At 33.8% G+C, this 8804-nt stretch overlaps 1 pseudogene; it reads left to right on the forward strand.

Moving 5' to 3' along the window:
* Nucleotides 1–1567: 1567 nt before the first annotated feature.
* LOC147406316 (pyrophosphate-energized vacuolar membrane proton pump-like) lies at nucleotides 1568–3835 on the forward strand (annotated as a pseudogene).
* Nucleotides 3836–8804: the final 4969 nt, after the last annotated feature.

The raw sequence follows: 8804 nt of genomic DNA on the forward strand, positions 1-8804 counted from the left end.
ATTCTGATAGTTCGGCACCCTACACAAGATAGTCATTAGAGATCATCGACATCATATCCACATTCATCATCTGATTCACGCCTCCATTTAGAATTCAATTCTATGGGACAATGTATTGGGGATAATTCGACAAACTTATCGACCAATATAGGCCACTATGCAATGGCACATGTGCCATATTTCTATTTTTCTTGGAAGAAGATATCAACGGAGTTGCTTGAACTTATTTGACGTCTTCTCCAAGTTGTTTAAATATTCTATTAATTAGTTGTAATAATGATGAATATTTTCATTACATTAGAATTGATTTAGTTGTTCATATTTTGATAGTCCCGTTACAACATTTTTAAGGATTACAAGAAGTTTGTCTATAGAAAGTCGGCCATGCAAGGAGAGATTGGAAATATCAATTGGGAAAGGAATATTCCAGAATTGGTACTACTGATGCAAAACGAAAGTTGAATAAACCCAAAAGTAGATGGATCAAATAAGATGATTGGGAGAAGTTCGTCGATTTAAAATCGACATTGACTGACCAAGAAAAGTGTAATAAAATGAAAAAGCTTCGTAAGAAAAATAAAACTCCACACACAATCGGTAGAAAAAGTATAGCAAAAAAGGCAGAAGAAATGGTAAGTATTAATCTAATTATTAATTTATATACTCTATTTCAAATGTATGGATTTGGGTTGACTACAATTTTGATGAGGCACATTTTTTATCTAAACATAAAAAATATAAGACGGGTGGTCGGCAGCCCACAAGAATAGAGTTCTTCATCAATAGTCATACGAGGAGTGATGGTAGTGTTCTCACTCTTGAGTTGGCCAAATCCCTTGTAAGTGATGTCATTTTTTTGATCAAATTTTTTATTTTTATTTTTGAAAAGATTATTTATCATCTTAATGTTTTCATTCTTTTGTAGAATCAATTAAACAATCTTATTAAAGAAGATCCTAATTTTGCCTATAAAGATATCGACCATGATTCTATTTCCATTGTATGTATGACTTATATTATTTAATTTTGATATTTTATTTACATACATTATATTAATCATAGTTATGCATAGGTGTTTGGAAAAGATGGAAAAGACAGAGTAAAAGGTATAGGAGGTGGAGTTTCAAAGACTTCATTACATTATACAACTCAAAGTCAGAATTATACAGATAAATTTAAAAGAGACATGGTTAACTTAACTCAACTAATTCATGCACTAATGAAAGATAAGAAGAAGAAAAAGAAGAACAAGAACAAGCACAAGAAGAAAAAATCATCTACATTTGAAGTTGGAGGTCCTTCTACTCAGGTAAGATGTAAAAATATTTTAGCTTTAGAGATTTTTCATTTAATTTATCATTAATATTTAATTCAACTTACATATCTAATTATGAACAATTCCTAATAGGCGACATCAAATTCCACAATTCCTAATAGGCGAGGAGGTAAAGAACCAATATTAGAACCATTATCATCATTAAATAATGGTAAGGTATGCTTATTGATGAACTTTATAAGGAATGTGGTCTACGCCAAAAGAGCACTAGTAGATCATGAAAAGCCAGATATGGAGTATTATTCAATTTGTATCGATGAGATCATTGATTCTTCGACTGAGCTAATAGATAGAGCTGGACCCCAAGGGACTTTACTTAATATTCTTTGTGGTGAGGTGATTAGATGGCTTAGGAGCCACTGTTGTGTATTTTGATGGGCATGAGATAATTTCCATAAATCTCAATTCTGTTTTAGATTTTCCTAAGTTGAAACTGAATTATAATCTTGATAGTATTAGGTTTTTTTTCAAGGGATGCATATTTTAGATGATGCGTGTACAAAAGATTTGGAAGATAGTTATATATTTTGCAAATTTTGGGAACTACTAAGAGTAATGTATAATGGTAATATTTTGCTTTTTATATTATATTTCAAGCTATTGCAAATAATGTGGGTGACAATGTGGGGGACATTGCTGGGATGGGTTCGGACCTATTTGGGTCTTATGCTGAATCATCTTGCACTGCACTGTTTGTGGCATCTATATCATCCATTGGCATCAACCATGACTACGTTGCAATGTGTTATCCTCTAATTATAAGCTCAGTGGGAATTCTGGTTTGTTTAATAACCACAATTTTTGCCACCAATCTCTCTTCAACTTCTCATCTGGACAATCCTGATGACAGCCGGGATTGCCATTGTGAGCTTCCTTGTTCTGCCATCCCAATTTACTCTCTTCAACTTTGGAACTGAGAAGGAAGTTAAAAACTGGTAATCTTCTTGGGTTTCAGTCATTTAGACAGTATAAGACATTTATGTTGTGTAATACTAAAATTTTATTTCCTTTGTTGTAAACTCAGGTATCTCTTTTTGTGTGTTTCAATTGGATTGTGGGTCGATTTTGTTATCGGGTACACTATTGAGTATTACACCAGCAATGCTTACATGTGGTTATTCTCTTCAGAGTTACTTTTATTATCCCCGATGTTGCTTGTCAATTGGCTAAGAAGATCATCTACATCAAAATTGATCCATTTTTTTTTTACTCAATTGCCAATTTTTTTTATTTTTCTGACAGTTCGAAAGAGTAAAAAATATCATATTTAAGATCGATCACCCAATAAGGTCAGGTTTTAGCTCAAAAAATCTCTTTGGTGGGACACTTACAATTGTCAGGACCCATGCCCTATGGGGCAGGCTTGCAATTGATGCCTATGGCCCTATAAGTGACAATGTTGGCAAAATTGCAAAGATGGTTGGAATGAGCCACAAGATCCATGAGAGAACAGATGCTTTGGATGCTATCGGAAACACCACCGCTGCCATTGGTAAGGTAATGCTTCTCTGCCCATGTTTTTTATTTTTTTATCTATAACTTATTTGGATCAAGAAACCTTTCAGTTTTGGGTAAAGGAATTAAAAAGGAAAAATAATGAAAAAAAGCTAGTTTCTTAATGTTCAAATGGCAACTTAGAAGGATGACTCAAAACTTGAGCTCAATCATACTGAGTTTAAAGGTGGTTCAAGCTCGATACAAAAGCACAACACAAAAACTCATTTACATTCACAAACTTGGACACACATGGACACCATACGTGACACTATGGACATGTCTGTCAGATGGAGGTACTATCATCAGTTAAAGAATTGCATCTTTTTGTTTTTCTTCTCAACTAAAAAGGTTCTTGACATATGGTGATCTCATGTGTTAGGGTTTCGCAATCGGATTAGCTGCCCTTGTTTCTCTTGCTTTATTTGGCGCTTTCATGAGCAGAGCTGGCATCACTAATGTTGATGTGTTGACTCCAAAGGTCTTTGTTGGACTAATCGTGGGAGCCATGCTTCCATACTGGTTTTCAGCCATGACAATGAAGAGTTTGGAAGTACAGCTCTCAAGATGGTGGAAGAGGTTCGCAGGCAGGTTTGGGGTGGAAACTTTCGCTGGGGTTCTTGCTGGTCCACTTGTTTCTAGTGTCCAGGTATGCTTTGTTTCTTGGGTTTTATTTTTAAAATTTCTTTTTAGTTGAACTCACTTTCCAAATCACGACCACACTTTACCTTTGATGGCTCTATAATTTTTCTTTTGGGTTGGCCTTGGTTTAAAATTTCATTCATGATTTCCATCTTGGCCGGTACTTCTGAACATGCATAAATGCTAGGTCCCAAGGGGTCAAACGCTCACAAAGCTGCTGTCATTGGGGACACTGTCAAGGATCCGCTCAAGGACACCTCTGGCGCATTACTCAATATCTTGATTAAGCTTATGATCGTGGAGTAATTGGTGTTTGCTCTATTCTTCACTACTCATGGGGGGCTAATTTTCAAATGGCTTTGAATTGACGGTCCAAAAAATCAGAAAGATAAAGAAGAAACTTGATCCATTTCCGATTGGAAGTGAGATTTTTTTTTTAGACTTCATTACATTGATGTATGTGAACATGATCTTAGGAATTCTTCCAACATGTGAGATTAAAATTTTGACTTATATAAGTAATTTTTTTTTTTAAATCTTATTATTCTTTGATACTATGAATTGAATGCAAATTGGTCTGAATGGGGATGATAGTGGATGGGATGGGATGTGAATGTTTATGTGGATATGAATGTGTAATTTTTTTTGCAGGTATAGGTTGGAGACAAAAGCATTTAGGCTCGTAAAAAGAGTTCTGATTGGTCCTTAAATTAAGTCAACGACCTTATTCCGTCGAATTTATAAAAATTCTATGGTTTTCAATCATCGAATTTTTTTTCAACAAGGCCCAATTCGATGGTCCAGTTTGACGATTGGGACTATCATGGATCCATAATTCTACGGTTTTGGGCCGTCAATATTTGGGTATTTTCACATAGTATCCATATGTTTAGTGGGTCATCAAAAATTCCATGTGGCATAAAATGTATTGCCACTTGACATTGGTTAGGTACGTGACACCATTCTGAATCCCTACCCTTTTTCATAAATCAAATCCTCGTCTTCGTCAACCTTTTAAGTACAATATTTATTGTTCATGCCATTTGAAATTTTGGGATTGAAGATAAGAGATACTATTAGGTACATAGATGGAACAAAATAGTAGGGCCTTGGAAGGAAAGGAGCATACCAAACAAGAAACTAATTTGGGATTGATGTTCTATTGGTCCAAGCTATATAACAAATTTAGAGGAGGTCTTTGAAGGTATCATTTTTAAGTGGCACAGTCTGTAAGTCATGGATCCTTCATAATAATTATTATTATTAAAAAAAAATTTATGTTTTATTTTTTATTCTCTTATTATTATTATTATTATTATTATTTTTTTGTAACTTGGTAACAACATTGACCACTTTTTTTTTCTTGCTTCTATTAATAAATTTTATTTAGCTAATAAAAAAACAAAAAAATGAGAGTAAAATTTCTCACCCTAGAGGTGGAAGAGTTTGAAGAAGAGGATATTTAGTTATCTTCATTAATTTCTGGTTAAAGGCGCATGGAAGATCTCCCTCAACTTTTTCCAAAACCTGCTTTTGTAATTTTTGACAATTTGAAAGCACGTGTTTTCTCTTGTCTCGGATTGAGATTGTCTTGATTTTTGGAAAACCTTAGTAGGACTTTGAAAATGTAAAAGAACTTAAATATAGTTTGGGATTATAGCATCTATTAATCTAGTTGGTTAAAAAAGTTGTGAAACAAATCAATTTGAACACATTCAGGGGATTGGACTGGATCGGTGGTGGGTGACTATTTGATTTGAAAATCCATTATTAAAACCATAGTCAGGGGTTTAATGCCCTCTAAGTGTGAGATTTATAACATACAAAATCTTTATTCACATAGATATAAAATGAATGGTTTAGAGCTCACGGATATATATTGTAGACACCCCATTTTTGCACTCGCCTGATTAATCAACTCGTCAATCCGATTGCAATGATTCCTAATGATGGATGTGTATTCCGTTGCTTTATTTTGTTACCAGATGTGTTTCAGAAATCCGGATGAGGTATCTCAAATTGACAAAAACTTAGAAACCACTCTACGCTAGGAAAATACGACCCTAGAAACATAGAAATCATCATCTTGCAAATCAAAAAGAAGCTTCACGATAAAAATCACTAAAAAATTATCAAATTATAAAAATACCCCTAACCTCAAAACAACCCTAGAGCCTACGTTACGCTTAGGAAAACTCTCTCGAACACATAAAATAACAAATCGGAACCAAATAAATCATTTCACCAATTTTAACAGAATTTGACAAAATTACGAAAATGCCCCTCATAAAGTTCACAATCATTTCACATAAAAATTTTCATAAATGACACAAACCAACATTCTCATTGAATTCCTTACGAAAAACCGATTCTAAAACATCCTAAAACATTAAAAACCGACTTGAAACTTGAAAAGTCCTCTCCGGGGGCAAAACGGTAATTTCACAATTTTCATAATTAAAAAATTCGAAATTAATAAATAAAATATTAAATAATTAAAGTGAAACATTGATGAAATTAATTTAAAATTTTGAACCTAAAAAATCGATCAATCGGACTTTCGGGTAAAATTGTTGAGGGTTCGTGGGATATTTCTTTAAGGACCCCTCCATTTGGGGGTCCAAAGAATTAAAGAAATAATGGAAGGGGGTTCTCCAAAAATTTAAAATCAATCAAGCAAGACTATAGTCAAAGTATTAAAGTCAATCAAGTGAGACTAAAGTCAAAATTAAAGTCAATTAAGCAAGACTGAAGTCAAAATATTAAAAGTCAATCAATTAAGACTAAAGTCAAAACATTAAAAGTCGATCAAATAAGACCAAAAGTCATAATAGAATTCTAATTAAATAATAACTCTATCTAATAGAGTTCTAACTTAAAAACAATTCTACCTAAAACAATTCTAATTAAAACACAATTCTACCTAAAACAATTTTAACTAAAACACAACTCTAATTAAAATATCTCTAATTAAACACTAACTCTATCCAAATCAACCTTAAAAAAATTCTATAAATAGAGGTGCTCACACCCTATTTTCGTATCAAATCATAAATCATAAGAGAAGTAGGTCTAGAAGCTCCCCTAGCCCCCCATAAACCCTAGTTTTGGAGCCCCAACTCCTTACCTAACATCCCTCCTTCAATTTTAGTCTAGAAAACACCTAAAATCCCTCTAAAAACACCCCCAAATCCACAACAAACTTGAAGAGTTCAAATCCAAAAATAAGGAGATACCTTGATCTAGGAGATCCGAAGTCAAATCCGGAGACAGAACGAAGCAAGGAAGTACAGTACAAGGAGTTCTTTTTGTCAGATCTGAGGGAACAAAATCCTTGCTATCGGAAAGGTATGTAATTTTTTTATTTTTATCTAGGTTTTTAGCAATGTGATATATTTGGGAAGTTAGTAGAGACCGGCTTTGGCCGGGCGGGGTTGGTGCCTAACACCTTCCAACCCCGTAACATGATCCCCGAATTCAGATTTTTTGTGGTAGATTAGTTCTTTTTATCCATGTTAGAGTCAGTTTGGTTCCTAGACCACAATAACTAGGTGCCGACTCCCAAACCTCAAGAGTCAAAAGCGGATCCGCGCACCCCGCGGATCGAGGGCGCTTTCATATATATATTTTTTAAATTAAATAAAGAACATAGAAAAAAAAAGGGAATTCTAGTAATACCACCTTAGAAAATTGATGATAGTAGGGATACTCCTTGCAAAATGGAAAATAAGACTTTTCTAATGTGCAATCAAATCGAGATAATTTTTCTTTGAAATTTAATTTTCATACCATTTTCCATAGACACCGTTTGGTAGACAAAATTATAGATCATCCCCACAAGAAATTAGCCCATTCAAAAACTTCTAACCCAATGAAAAATGGTTTACAAACTATCAGGATTAATTTGGTTTTTTTTTTAGTATGATCTCCTCACCTTAGAGATCAGGAGATCATCCTCACAAAAAACCAGGCAATTCCAAGACTTTTAGCCCACATAAGACAAAACACTTTGTTTACAGAAAATCATATATATGAGGTCAGGTTCTGTAGACAAGGTATTTTGTCCTAAAAAAATTTCAATGACCTAATTTTTTGTAAAGATGATCTCTATGGTAAGGAAATCTTTCTCACAAAAAATCAGCCCATTTTGAAATTTCTAACCATAGTTTATAAGTTGAAGACTTGTGGACCGTTTATTTTTTACCATTAGTCTATATCCACTTTTCATGGGGTTAGAAGTTTCAGAATAGATTGATTTTTTGTGAGGATGAACTCCTCACCATAGAGGTCGTCTTCGTAAAAAATCAATCATTTCCAAAAAACTTTAGCCATATAAGACAAAACTTTTTCTAGAACATTGTCTACAATTTTGTCTAGCTAACGATGTCCAATATATATATATATGTGTGTGGGAGTTGTTCAACTGCCAACTATTGGGCCAACGTTTTTGCCAACACGTTTTGTCCTGCATAGGTTAGAAGTTTTGGAATGAGCTTAATTTCGGTGAAGATGGTCTCTATGATGAGGAGATCATCCTCACCAAAAATCAGCTCATTCTGACACTTCTAACCCCATCAAAATTGATTTGCATAAAATGGACAATCCATGATTCTTCAACTTATAAACACGGACTTAGAAGTTTTGGAATTGGCTGATTTTTGGTAAGGATGATCTCCTCACTATAAAGATCATCTTCACCAAAAATCAACCCATTCTGAAACTTCTTACCCATGTACGATAAAACGTGTTGGTCAAATAGTTGGCACCTGAACGAGACCCTATATATATCTTCTACCTTCTTAAAAAGCAAATAGGAGCTTATTTTTCTCACACACACACACACACACACACACATACATACATACATATGCAGTCGGAGGCCCTAAAGAGAGCCAAACATTTTTAAAAATAAGGGTTCTAAGTTCTAGAATTGGCTGATTTTAGTGAGGAGCATTTCTATGGTGAAAAGATCATCCTCACCAAAAATTAGCTCATTCTGAAACTTCTAAACCTAGTTTACGAGTTGAAGAATTGTGGACCGTCTGATTTTTATAAATCACTTTTGATAGGGTTAGAAGTTTCGAAATGTGCTGATGTTTTGTGAGGATGATCTCCTCATCATAGAAATCATTCTTAGAAAAAATTAGCCTATTTTGAAACTTCTAACTTATACATTGAAAAAATGTTTGGCTCACTTTAAGGCCTCAGAACACCACCTATATCTATATCTATATATATATATATGGGAAGATCTACGATTTTTCAACTTGTAAATATGGGATTAGAAGTTTTGGAATGGGCTGATTTTTGGTGAGGATGATCTTACAAACAC

Source organism: Akebia trifoliata, chromosome 3, assembly GCF_017979445.1.
Source record: "Akebia trifoliata isolate Shusen 1 chromosome 3, ASM1797944v1, whole genome shotgun sequence".
NCBI classification, from domain to species: Eukaryota; Viridiplantae; Streptophyta; class Magnoliopsida; order Ranunculales; family Lardizabalaceae; genus Akebia; species Akebia trifoliata.